The sequence below is a fragment of the Balaenoptera musculus genome, chromosome 12, assembly GCF_009873245.2.
Source record: "Balaenoptera musculus isolate JJ_BM4_2016_0621 chromosome 12, mBalMus1.pri.v3, whole genome shotgun sequence".
NCBI classification, from domain to species: Eukaryota; Metazoa; Chordata; class Mammalia; order Artiodactyla; family Balaenopteridae; genus Balaenoptera; species Balaenoptera musculus.
In genome coordinates this window covers 19834942-19849740 of record NC_045796.1, presented here as the reverse complement: position 1 = coordinate 19849740, position 14799 = coordinate 19834942, and the positions used below count along the sequence as shown (strand labels likewise).

Genomic DNA, 14799 nt, shown 5'->3' with positions numbered 1-14799 from the left:
TAGCTACCATCCCTTCTCCAGGTTCATCCTAATTATTTTACACTTCTTACTTCTTCCCCTTAAATGGCATGCTTTTTCATAATGTCTGTGCATTGGCATATGCCATTATTTCTTAGAATGCCCTTTCAAACTTTTCTCACTTGTGAAATCCCAAACTTTGAGAAGATAAAATTCTGTTGTTTTCAGCCACCAACTTTGAGGTAATCTGTTATGGCAGCCAGCCCTCACCTTCTAAAGACCCAGATCAAATGTTACTTTATGAAGGCTTACCTGATTCCCCTAGACCTAGACAAAATTATTTGCTCATTCTTCTTTTGTATTTTGGCATTTGCCACATTATACTTCAATTTATATGTTTAAATATTTATCTCGTCTAACAGCTGTGACCTTGTCCAGTGTAAGAACTTATACTTTTGTCCTTCACACTTAGCATGTTTTGTGGCATACAGTAGTACTCAATGTTGAATGAATGAATCATAGTAGAATATCAAGTGACATATCAAGCATTGCTTGGAGTGAGGTTGTTAATATACTGCCTTTGGTTCTGCCATTTAAAGGCTCAGTCAGATGCCACTTTGGTCCTTAGCTTGCTCATTGATGTACTATGAGAGTAGGACTAAGGCTTTTTCCAGCTCTAAAATTTTAAGATGTATTGTTTCTTTTGGGTGATTTCTTTGATGTCATTCTGTTTTTACGATTAAATATGGAGAATAATATCTTCTAGATTCTTTTAAAAAATTGCTACACTACTAACACTTTAAAAGGACTTTAAAGATTTACCTCCTTTTATTTGTGGAGCAAAACTGGAAATAATTTGATAGGGATATGTGAAAGAATTTCTGTTGATACTTTCATGATATGCAAATTTTTAGCTTTAAGAGATGAAATTTTTATGTTTTAATAATGAATCTAAATTAGGAACTAAAGTTTTTACAGAAAATATTTTACAATAGTGGTTATTTATCATTCGAGGTGTACATATAGGCGTTAAAAAATAGATGCATATAAAATACATCAAATTTATTATATAAAAGACAACTCTAATATGCATGACTAATTTATTGTTTGTAATCAGCTCTAAAATTAGTTTTCTTTTTATATATAGCTCAAATTATGTATTTTCCCCCCACATTGTCTGTTTTCAGTATTTCTGTTGTGGTAAAATGCTAATATATCAGTCAATTGATGATATATGCACTTTGTATCCACATGTTAGGAAAGCCACTTAGAAGCCAACAAAACATGTTATTTGTACATTATTTGCATCAATGAAGATGCAAATATATATAAGCCCTTCTTCAAAGTTCTATTAAAACTTTGACTCATCAAATCACTTACAAGGAAATTATCCCGAGAGAGAGATAGAAAATAGAATTGTCAGTATAGTTACGGAATCAAGGCTAAAAGTGAAGCTGAATTGGAGTCAGAAGTTGAGAACCCAACTTCACAGTGAAGCCAAGTGTTGTTTTGAAAAAGAATTAGGAGTCCCTTTAAAAGCTCCTTAATTTGGGAAACACTTAAAGGTACTTTACCTGCTTAAGCTGGAAGGAAACCTAGAAATCCCTTGCATTCCATATTTAGGTTTTTACCTCCCATGTTGTTCTCAGAATTATCTCTCGGGAATTCCCTGGGGGTCCGGTGGTTAGGACTCCATGCTTTCACTGCCGAAGGCATGGGTTCAATCCCTGGTTGGGGAGCTAAGATCCTGTAAGCTGTGCGTGGTGTGGCCAAAAATAAAAAAAAAAAATAAAAATGAAAGTATAAATAAAAATAAAAAAAGAATTATCTCTTTCACTATTTTTCAATACAACACATTTTTATTGAGAATCTATTATGTGCATGGAACTGTACCATAGGTTACATGAATACAATTTGATCTGATTCTTAAACTCAAGAATCATGTAGTCTTTCCTCTTGATCATGTAAGAGATGTACAGTAAAGATATTTTCTTAGTGTAAATATATGTGACACAGTTCATAAGAGATCAGAAAAGGCAGCAATTAATGCAGGTCAGTGTTTTCTGAAGCCCTCCAAACAGGAGATGAGATCAGAGTTGGGCCTTCCAGGATAGATGAGATTGGCATGGCAGGGAGAAGATAAGCTTGAGGTAAAGAGATAGTAGTAAGAGTACCATTCGTAAGGACAGTGGAGAATGCATTGATAAATGGTTATTAACTGTGGGATGTGAGTCAGGCTGGAGACAGCTGCATTTAAGTCATCTTAGAAATATAGTGTTGTGTCCTTTAAAATCTCATGCAAGATTGAACTCTACCAATTGAAAGAACCTTATGGTTCTTTGAAGTAGAAAATACCTTTATGAAGTCCAACCCCCAGCTTTATAAAATGTTGGGAACAAATTATTAGGCTTAAATAAGATTTGCAAGTGTCATACATACATCACGAGTCTCCCTACACAGGTACTAAGATATCTCATATTGAATTGAAACCGGTAACTTCATTTTTGAAGTTGCAATGTACTTCAGTTCATTTAATCTCACTCTCCTACAATGTGTAAATTACTTATTTACTTAATCAGTCTCAGTATTTACAGTTACATATAACTGTACTGGCATTGGTATTTTCTTATTTCTTTGTAGAAAGATCAATTGATGGATTAATCTATTGATTAATTTATAATTTAATTTCCTGTACACTGACCGACTACAATCTTCGAAAGATAATTGAAGATGTTCTTGGATGTTAAGGGACCTGGGTTGGGAATCATGGCCTACCAAATTTCCATATCCCCATTAATGTCCCTGTTGCATTTGCTTTTATTGTTTCCTGCTGTAAGAGAGCAATTTTCATCTAAAGTTTGAATTGCTTTAGGAACATGAAAAGAGTTAATGTTATTCACAGTAATTGTCAGGGAAGAATGAGGCGCAACTGTTACCGATTTTTTTAAAAGAAAATCTGTGCATCCACTATGGAAAACAGTAGGAGATTGCTCAAAAAGTTAAGAATAGAACTGTCATACAATCTAGCTATTCCACTTCTGGGTATTTATCTGAAGCATACAAAACCAACATGAATTTGAAAAGAAATGTGCACCCTGATGTTCATAGCAGCATTATTTATAATAACCAAGATATGGAAACAACCTAAGTGTCCATAGATGGATGAATAGATAAAGATGTGGATATATATACACAATGGAATACTACTCAGCCATAAAAAGAATGAAGTCTTGCCATTTGAGATAACATGGATAGATCATGAGAGTATTATGTTAAATGAAAAAGCTCAGAATGTGAAAGACAAAAACCATATGACCTCAGTCATATGTGGAATATAAAAAAAACAACAAAAAATGCAAAAAATAAATGAACAACCAAAGCAGGACAAAAAAACCTCATAACACAGAGAACAGATTAGTGGTTACCAGAGAAGAGGGTTGAGGGTGGGTGAAAAGAGTGAAGGAGTAAATGGGTTAATACATATAAAATACTTAGAATTCTTAGAATAGTGCCAGCATTCTCCTACCCACTTGGCCAAATCTCAAGCCTGGTTAAACCCATGCAACCACTTTCTGTATGTTTGCTTCATTGGGCATCATTGGTGAAAAGTACTCAACCAGTCAGAGTGGTACTCAACTAATAGGTAAGTGACCTAGTAAGCCTACTGCTAATTAGTGCTGTCTTCTGGTAAAAAGCTGATCAGAAGCTTTGATGATCATTTGATACTCATCTGTGTGTTGCAGGGTACTTGGGCTTGGCTTCTTTCTTGGGGACCCTCAATATAAGCATTATTTTTGGATCTGTCACCCATCAGATTACGCAAAGAAACATCTTCCAATTTCCTGCACAGAAAGCATAAACCCGGATGCCAATTTTCAGAGTTGAGGAGGAGAAGAGAGCAGGGGAGTGGGTCTTATCATCATCAGATCTCTATTCCCCTGCCCATCCCCTGCGACTTGGCTATGTGGAGTGAGTAAGGGGATCTTAGGATCTAGCTGCTTCTTAGACTTTCAACCAATTCTCTTATTTTTAGCCTCACCCTCATCTCTACTCTTGGAGGTAGATGGTGCCTCCAATTTCTGAATGTGGGTTTTGTGGTATAACTGAAAATTGCTTATGGATTTTCTCACTGCCAACCTATGATTAAATGTGCTTGAATCTTCTCAATCAGTTGCCTTTCTTCTACACACATTTTTTTTAGATTACTTTTTTTCTAATTTCCTGTTCTCATTGCCTTATAGATTTATGCCTTAAACTTTTCTTTATTGTCATTTTAATGAGGTTTATTGAGGGAACAAAAGTAAACTAATATGTTCAGTTTGTCTTTTTTATCTAAAACTAAATAGCATTTTTAATTAGATTTTTTTTCTGTAACCTGTTAGTATCTGGGAAGGAAGTTGGTTTTGGTATATTTGTTTCGTATTTCACACCTGTGCAAAACTCTCTTATTAATTCTAAAAATTAATTTGGGGACTTCCCCGGTGGCGCAGTGGTTAAGAATCCACCTGCCAATGCAGGGGACATGGGTTCGAGCCCTGGTCAGGGAAGATCCCACATGCCGCGGAGCAACTAAGCCCGTGCACCACAACTACTGAGCCTGCGCTCTAGAGCCCGTGAGCCACTACAACTGAGCCCGTGTGCCTAGAGCCTGCCTGTGCTCCGCAACAAAGAGAAGCCACCGCAGTGAGAAGCCCACGCACCACAACAAAGAGTAGCCCTTGCTCTCCACAACTAGAGAAAACCCACATGCAGCAACGAAGACCCAATGCAACCAAAAATAAATAAATAAATAAATTTATAAAAATAAAAAATAAAAAAATAAAAATTAAATTGGCTATACTATATCTAATTAACTCTTCAAACCACTTCAGTCTGTCCTCTGCTCCCAACACTTGACCAAAATTGCTCTTGCTAGGACCACCCATTTCCTCCATATTGCTAAATAACAAAGGACACTTTTCTGTCTAGTCTTAATTTATGTGTTTCAGTAATATTCCACACAATTTATCCATTCCTCCTTTTTGAGGTACTCTTTTTTCTTAGCTTCTTCAACATATCGTCCTTCCAGGTTTCCTTATACTTTTCTGGATGCTCTTACCCTTAGATAGGCTCTCCTCCTTCAGCCCACTTGGAGTTTCTTAGAATTTGTACCTGGGCTTTTTTCTGCTACTATTGTTATCATTGTCACCACTAACAACTGTCATTGTCATTATTACTACCATATAATTAGTTTTGTAACTATCACAACTGTTTTAGAACACCGTGTTTCTATGCCATAGAGCTTGAAAAATCAAGACTATAAATTTCCTAACTGTTCAAGGAATCGACAAATCTACAGACATATCATTTCTTGTATGGTAGGAAAAATGAGGTTTAACTAGGAAAAATTATTAATTGCAACACATGCAGAAAACTTCTAAGAAATTCTTATATTTCAGTCTTTAAGAACTTGGCAATAATAAGCTTACTTCAGAGTTTCAATCTGGCCTGATAGATGGCCAACCAAACTAGACATTCTGGTTTGCTGGGGTCAGATACTAGAATCAATAGAATTGTTTCCAACTATATTAATTATACAGCATAGTATACTGATTGTTAAGTACTTCTGTGGTGAACTGGATTGACTGGTTTGGCCACACAAAGGGTTTATATATTGGTATAGATCCAATATATCCGAAAGACTTAAAGAATCTTATTTAAGTATGGAAAATAGCTTTATTATTAAGCCTACAAAATAATTCTTTCCATGAAAATGTTGAACTTTAGTGAATTACTTATACCCAAAGAATAGACCCTTTTGAACCAGATGTTATCTTCTCTAGCACCTTATATTATAACAATAATTATAATGATATTGAAAATTATTTATATTGAAAATTATGAGTCAGCCTACTAAGCATTTTCATGTAATTTTCAAAACAACTCTACCAGTGTAACTATGATTATCCCATTTTCTTGAAGAGGAAACTGAAATTTGAAGATGCTGCCACTTTCTCATGGTCCTACAATTAATAAGGTATGGAGCTGGGATTGAAATATAGGTCTGATCTGACTGCAAGCCCTTCTAATTTGTCAGCTATGCTGCTTTCCTTCCTTTTACATGTAGCAGTAGGATATATATGTAAAATTATATATATTATATATATATAAAATTTCCTCCAGGTAATCTTCTTTTATAGTTAAATTTTACATTAGGGGACCATTTGCTTGTTTTTTTTTTTTTTTCCTTCTGAATTTATATCTGTAATTTGACCTTAATTTTGTGTTTAGAATACATTCTATAATATAATTCTAAATCTCAAACAGTATTTATCATTTGTGTGCAGAATTCTGTGTGTGTGTATGTGTGTGTATACAGTTATTTTTGTTATACCACAGTTATTGGTAAATAAATGTAAAGGCATTCAGACACTTAAGTTATAAGACTCATTTTCTGTTTCCTCACTCCCATTTTCCACAATCTGATGTCATTCCTTCTTGTAAAACTGCTTTGGAAATATCACCAGTAAGCTACTTTTTGATAAATCCAATGAGCTATTTTTAGTCCTTTGCTTTCTTCAGTTCTTAGTACTCTTGGTTGCTCTCTTCTTGAAGGACTCCTTCTCACTGGTCCTTTGACCTTACATTTCTTATAGTTCATCTGTTTCTGCTGTTCCTTCTTCATCAACTTTGTGGGCTCCAGTTTCTCTACTTTCACCATAACTATTATTTTTTTCTTACTCTGGGTATTCTGTGGGTCATTTTATCAAGTTCTGTTATTTTAACTTATGCCAAGTGTCCCCACAGATATTTCTTTTATACATATATCATTTTTACCCCTATATGTGTACACATAGTTTCTTATGGGGGCATTTCCTTTGGAATGTCTCAAAGATACTTTAATGGGTCTCAAATGAATCTCATCATCTCCCCCTACTCCAAAATTCTTCTTTGTCCTGTTTTCTTTTTCAATAAATGACACCACTATCTGCAAAACTCCACTGAAGTCCAAAGTAGGGAACTATTCTGACTTCCTTTTCTTGCTCAATCTTCACAGCATCCTCTACCCAGCTCTCCCTCTAAAGTTTGTCCTTTTATCCATCCTCACTGCCAGTGCCTTAGTTTGGTTCATCATCATCTCTCACTTGATTACTTGTAATAACTTCTTTTTAAATTAACTAATTTTATTCAGATATCATTTACATACATTGAAATACACAGATCTCAATTGTACCATTATCAGATTTTTGACAAACGTATATACTGTGTAAGTAACATTTTCATCAAAATATGGAACATTTCTATCACTCCAGAAAATTCTTTTATTCTCCTTTCCGGTTAATCCCCCCCCCCCATCCAAACGTAATTACTCTTTTTTTTTTTTTAATTAATTAATTTATTTATTTTTGCTGTGTTGGGTCTTCATTCCTGTACGAGGGCTTTCTCTAGTTGTGGCAAGCGGGGGCCACTCTTCATCGCGGTGTGGGGGCCTCTCACTATCGCGGCCTCTCTTGTTGCGGAGCACAGGCTCCAGACACGCAGGCTCAGTAGTTGTGGCTCACGGGCCTAGTTGCTCCGCGGCATGTGGGATCTTCCCAGACCAGGGCTCGAACCCGTGTCCCCTGCATTAGCAGGCAGATTCTCAACCACTGCGCCACCAGGGAAGCCCCGTAATTACTCTTTTGATTTCTATTTGTGCAGATAAGTGTGACTATACTTGAACTTTACATAAATGGAATCAAACAGTATGTACTCTGTTGTCTTTTACCTAAAATAATGTTTTTGAGATTCATTCATGTTGCTTCATGTATCTGTAATTTTTTTTTTATTATGGAGTAGTGTTCTATTGTATGAAGATATTACAATTTTAAATTCATTCTCTTGTTGATATTTGAATCCAGTTGTTGTCTACTATGAATAAAGCTACTATGAGCATTCCTATAAAAGTCTTTTTCAAACATATGTTTTTATTTCTTTTGGGTAAATAGCTAGAAGTGAAATTGTTTGATCACAGGACAGGTGTATGCTTAAATTTACAAAAAATTATCAAACATTTCCCCAAATTTTCTGTATCATTTAACAATTCCTTCAGTATTTTATGACATTTCTGTTTGAGTCGTATTCTTATCGCCATTTGGTGGTTTCAGTCTTCATAATCTTTATAATTTTTACTGTTTCATGTGTGTGAGGTGGTACTTATGAGGTTAAAATTTGTATTTCTCTGATGACTCATTAGTCATGTTGAGCACTTTTTCAGGTACCTACTGACCACTTGTATATCTTTTCTTGTGTGTGAAGCGGCATTCAGGCCTTTTTCTTATTAAAAAAATTGGGTTATTTGTCATTTTATTATAGATTTGTGGCAGTTCTGCAATAGTCTAGGTATGACCTTTGCCATATACATCTCTCTCTATATATCTGTCACATATTTCCCACCTGTAACTTGCATTTTCATTTTCTAGTAATGTATTTGAGGAAGAGAAATTTTTAATTTTGATGAAGTCCAATTTATCAGTTTTTAATTTTATGGTTGGTACATTTTGTGTCCTAAGATTTCTTTTCATATCTCAAAGTTACAAAGATACTTTTCTCTGTTTTTTCCTTAAAAACTTCTTTATAGTCCAGCAGGTTTTAAACCATTCTTTGTTTCTCATATTGCTCAGGCCCATAATTTCTCTCCAGTTTAGTCAGAGTCACTTTTCCAAATCTTAAGTGTAGTGATGTTACTTATCCTTCATCCACCAATTTCAACTTCCTGAGCGTTATTTGATGCCATCTCTCCAAACTCCCTAACATGGTTTATAAAGCCCTTCATCACGTCTTTCTTTTTTGAAAGACCTGCCTTCCCCTATCCCCACCCTCAACTATTCTTTGCATTAGTTTTGCCAAACGATTTATACTTCCCTCAAAGCACTACACGCTCTTTTTCTTCTGGGCTATTGCACTTTCCCTGCCTAGACTGTCTTTTTGCCTACTCACTCCCCTCTCCACCTAGGTAACTCCTATTTGTCTCTCACTCGGTTTCTTTTTTTTTTTTTAATATTTATTTTTTTGTTGGGGTATAGTTGCTTTACAATGTTGTACTAGCTCCTGCTGCACAGCAAAGTGAACCAGCCATATGTATACACATATCCCCTCCCTTTTGGATTTCCCTCCCATCCAGTGTCACTTTCCCTAAGCAGACTTTCCTGATCTTTGAACACTGGTGCCCCTCCCACATGATCCCAGAGTACATTGGGCTTTCTACTCTTATAGTGGTTTTCACACTATTCTGTACTGGTTGTCACTAAATTCCAAGTTTCTGGAAATCCAGAGCTGTGTCTTGTTCACTATGGTATCTGCAGTACTCAACAGAATTCTTATCACATAAAAGGAGTAACAGAATATCTTAGATGATGGATAGAGCAGGTGAAGATAGCAAATGTGACCCAGTAAACTTTGATTCCTTGAATCCATCATTATTTATAGTAGATATTTGATAACCATTTGATTTGTTTTCCATCTTAGTGTAATAATTTAATACATCAACACATATTCATTACAGAAACTTTAAGAAAGAATACAGAAAAATGAAATTACTTATTATGCCACCTTCTACAGCTAATAACTGTTAATATTTTGATGTAATTTCCTTCTAGTCTTTTTTAGTTGTATATGTGCTTTGCATGCTATTTAAAAATAAAACAAATAGTATATGTAGTTTTAAATTTTAATAACTTTCTTAAATAGCCACTGAAATGAATGCATACACAGATGTGATTAAAATAATGATGATTTAAAAAGATAGACTCGTATTTTTATATTCAAGAGATTGTTGTTTCCTTCCAAAAGCCAATGATTTTGCAGTTGTTCAAACATTTTTGGAGCCACTCTTCAGAAAGGCCTTTAGAACCAAAGAAATATAATTTCTTCAGAATCACACCTGATTTTTTTATTCAAAACTTATCAATTTATTGAACAAATACTTAATGAGTTATAGATACTTTTTTTCGGTTCTGGAGATTCAACTGTAAGCAAGATACAGTTCTCTTCCTTCAAGGATCTTGATTACTTTTTATTATTTAAGAATTTTCATGACAATTTTCCTCTCCCAGAAAATTAAATCTGCATGCAAAGATGATTATTTGCTATGATTAATGATTTCAAAAACAATACATTGCTATTTATTAAGGACTTTCATAACTATTCCAAAATATTTTATTAACTGCATTATAGTTGGATTAAGTCACTGTTTTGAAAGTGATCACAGCAATTGTGAATGAGACCAGGTGAAGCACAAATTTTTAAAATATCAGTAATATTATTTCACAGTATTATCTCATATAAAAGTGCCACATAAGCACTTTTTTCATGATTTCCTTTAGATCTGGAAGCTTTCATGGATAAGTTGAATTTGACATAAATTTTGAAGAAGAACAAATACATATAAAAGAAATGAAAGGTGGGTGAATTTTTTTTGTGGCGTAAGAAGCATGAGCTGAGGCATGGGAAAATGTAAGGCTTATTTGGTTAGAAAAAGTGTGAGTAGGAGAATGGGATGAAGTTTTATCAGTGGCTTTCAACTAAGGGTCAAATCAGAATTAGCTAGGAAACTTTAAAATGTGTCTTTAAATATGTCTTCATTATTCTGATAACCCCTTGGGCATTATCTGAGCCAGAGTCTCTTTCTCTTAGGACTTAGAGAAGGGAAGGGTTGGTTATGAATAGTTAGCATATTTTGCTTCTGTGAACCTCTTTCCCAGTCAATGGACTTTGGGTACCAGGTTAAGGAATTTAAACATCAGTCTGTTGGCAACTGGGACATACAACTTTTGAACCATGCGACTGAAAGGATAAACGCTATGTTTTAAAAGGTAGATCAATATTTTGGTGGTTTGCTTGCTGGATAGCAGCCATGTAGCTTTTTGTTACAGTGAGATGGGAGTACAGCATATTGTTGTTAAAACAGGAAAATAATTTAATTTGTTGTGTTGGTGAAACTGTAGTAAGGTAAAGCCTTTTCTAATGAAGATTTTTACTGGATCTGAAAATTTAGATACTCTTTTTGCTTAATTGTTCACAGTTGACTGTGAGACTGTGCAAGTAGGTTACTGCCATTATTAGAACTGTTATAAAAGATGGCTATTTTAAGCAAATAGAACAATCACCTGTAATGCTTATGCCCTCAACAGATGAAAGGCCCAAAGGAAAGGAATTCAAATTTATTTTCTTTATAACTTAAGCATTTTCTGAGAAGAGAGCCTCAGTTCAAAGCTTAAGGAAAAATGAAGGTAAGTAACATTTAGCTCAGTTAATGTAGCCAGTTTCTATAAACTTATGAATTTGGAATAAAGCTAGTATCATGAGACAGTGCTCCTAATTTGTTCACTAAGCTCAGGCAAGGATCAGATTCTTGGTGCCTCAATTTTTCCATCTGTAGGACTGGGATAATATGCCTCTTTTATGCATCTCATGTGATGGTTCTGAAAATCTTTTCAAATGGTTATTCTCAAATCATATAGCCTCAACATTAGATAAGGTTTAGTTTCCATTTATGTATTCTCTTCTTTTTACCTTTATAAAATTTCTAAGTTTTATTTGATATTGGTTAACATATGCAGTACAGTAATGAAAATGGTTTCTTCACACTGGGAACAAATTTTAATACTTCACGTGTAATATAGTTTGTAGTATAAATATGTTTCTAAATGATTTAATACTAATTAGGCTGGTTAATTGCATTTGAGAAACAGTTGCAAAATAATTACTCTCTCTACATTATATGAAGAATAAATTAGAAATATCAGTAAACTGCCTGGCTTTGATCTTCTTAAAGAAAGTCATTAAAATGAGGTGATATTTTTAGCGTTCAGGGAGAATGTATCCATTTATTTATTCAACAAATATTTTAGCAACTATCATCAACCAGATGTCTGTATTGTTTTAGACACTGGGGATACCGAAGGGAATAAAACAGACAGTAATTGTGGCCCTCACTGAGCTTCCAAAATAACTGTGCTTGCCTTATTTGCCTCAATTGTATTTTAATACTTTAAAAATAAACGTTTGGACAGTTGTGGCAGAACAGCATGTGGCCAAATGTATGTTTTCTAGTCCATCCACATTAGTCCACAGAGCCATTGATGAGTTCTAATTGCTTATGGAAGCTGATATTTTTGGTTCTATCTCTGCATAAATGGTTATAGCCTAATTTATCAGGTTAATGAAACAATTGAATATATGTAATAAATTTGGCTTACTTTAGTTCTTTTAAAATATTTTGTTTACTTTTTTAATCAACCATGTTTTATAAAAATGTTTTGAATTTCTGAAAGGAAGAGGTTTTATTTTACAATTTGTATTATTTTGGATCAGAGCATGAAGTCAATGAAGATATGGCAATTTCCCTCTTGATTTAAGCAATGTAGGTAGCCAAATTGGATAAATAAACTGAAAATTCTCACTGGGGCTTAAATTATCTTGCTGAACCCATGAATTAAATATAAGAATGTAAGAAGTGTCACACTAGATTAAGTCAGTTGTCCACAGAGCATGGTATTTTATGGAGAAGCATGATATTCTCTCCCACAACGCAGATCTACCTTGAACATCCATTATATTCCCTTAGTAATACATTACATATCAGTAAGCGACAAATCAGTTTTCTACAAAGACCTTCTTTAATCCTATTTCTATTTTCAGTCAGTGCTACCTTTTCAGTAGTGAGTTTATTACCTGTTGTGTATACTTCACTTCCATATTCCAATGACTTTGTAAACTTTAGTTTTCAAAATACCCACTAGCATACCCTCAAATTTGGAATATGTGCCTGGCTTATCCCTTCTTTTCTTTCTCTGTCTTTCTTTCTTTAAGCCTTGTTCTTGCTCACCTCTTATTTTTCTCATGTGAAGAGTCTGAATTTTTAACTGATTTCATGTGGAAAACTTTACAACCTTTTGTTCATTTATTATCTAGACCAGCTGCTCTATGATGTTCTTTATGGTGGAGAGCAATGAGAATTGTGCACACATTCCTAAAGAAAGTGATCACAGTTTTGTTTATGGGCAATATCTGTTTTATTACCATATAAGGCTAATGAGCATTTTGTTGTCCTTATTGCTATAGCAACGCATTTAAATCATTGTCTTGAGATAGTATGTTGGAAATTCTTCTGCTTGATCTCCAGCATATTTTTTTATTAAATGGATTTCCCAAACCAAATTACTCCTAACACTTTTTGCCCTGCTGCAGATCACATACTGAATGTAAGATAGTACCCTACCAGCACTGAATAAATATTCATACTGATAGTACTTCTGGATTCATACACTTTAACATTCTGTAATAGAGTAGCTATTGACCTATATTTGTTAATTTGTATGTAATTCATTCTTTTCAGTTCTACCAATAGAACCTTCTCTTACATATCTCCACATGTGTTATATCATGTTTTCCTTGGTAAAGTCTTAATTTCCAGAAATTAAGCATCTTTGGATATGAAGCATGTTTGGATCATCTTGTCTTTTACTTTCTTGTGCCTTCTTCTTGACTGATTTTTGTCTTTTTGTCTTCTAAAGTTTGGTCTTAAATAATTATCAATACATTTAAATGATAATTTCGAATTGACACAGTTGAAGTTAAAAATTTCCTTAACATCTGTCATATATAGTTCATGCATATGCATAAATACTCTATGTTATGATTCACAAGTTGTTCTCTTTAAATTGTTTTGTTTCAGCCAACCTGAATGTATAGTTTTTACTTGGACTGTATTGAGAACAAATAAGTCTGAATATTTAATTATTCCTTCAGTAGCAGAATCTTTTCTAACCTATGTCAATGTGGTATATTAAAAATATTTCTTTGAGGAGCATATATTAGAGCTAAATGTGAACTTCAGAGACATTCCTTTTTCTAATCCTGCAAATCATATTTGATGGTTTATATATGCACTGAAATCTTTGTACATTCATTGTATCTATGAAATATTCCAGGAAAATCATGTTTAGGCCTTAACTTACTAGAATAGAGTTATCTAAAATGGAGCTTAAATGGCTAATAGACGAAGCGAGATACTGTGGGACACTGTGAACACCTGTGGCTTGCTCTTAAAGTTGACATCTTCCTAAGGGTACAAGCAGAGAACTATTTTACCCTATGTGTGAGACAGAAACTTACCTCTTATTTTCCTTGAGTAAACATATAGTTACTTCCAAAACTGAGATCTTTTAGGCCTAAAGGATGTGTACCTGGTTCCATGCATTATTTGCTGAAAAAGAAAAAAAATTCCTATACTCTTTAGGTAACTTAAGAAAAATCCAGAAAAATCTGACATTTGGAAAAAAGACCAGAGTCAGAACAAGAAAGAGCTTCTGTTCCTGACTGGAGGCATTTCCTGTCCTGTTTCATGGAACATGCTAAAAAGTTTTTAAAACTGCCTCATGTGGTTTGTCCCCTCCAGCCTGACCTGAGCAAGGCGATTATAAAGGGACCCAAATATGCTGATCTCTGTTCTCTGCACATGGCACAAATAGAAAGCTTTGAGCAAGAGAGGAAAGGCACACTGTCTTTCTCCTCTGAAGAAGCTGGGACACATTCTGCTCAGCCAACATGTTCCCAGAGGAATGTGATTTAACTTCCACTTTTCACACTGTAAGAAACAACACTGTAGACCTCTCTGGGAGGGTGATGGCAGCCTGAGAGGAATTTGGATAAGTGTTTTTCACTCCAGTGTTTTCATGTGATCTGACTCTCATTCTCAATTTAGTTACATCTTGACCTGGAAAATGTAGCCAAGGTTTGCCTCTCTTCATTTGGCTTACCTTGATTCATGTTGTGCCTACCTCTCTTTCCCCTACTCCCACCCCATGCAGCCTCTTCCCC

At 34.5% G+C, this 14799-nt stretch overlaps 1 protein-coding gene across 2 annotated transcripts in view; it reads left to right on the top strand.

The window, feature by feature from the left end:
* Nucleotides 1–14799, top strand: part of GRM1 (glutamate metabotropic receptor 1) — a 398541-nt gene that overhangs the window by 22035 nt on the left and 361707 nt on the right. The gene's annotated exons all lie outside the window — the stretch shown is intronic.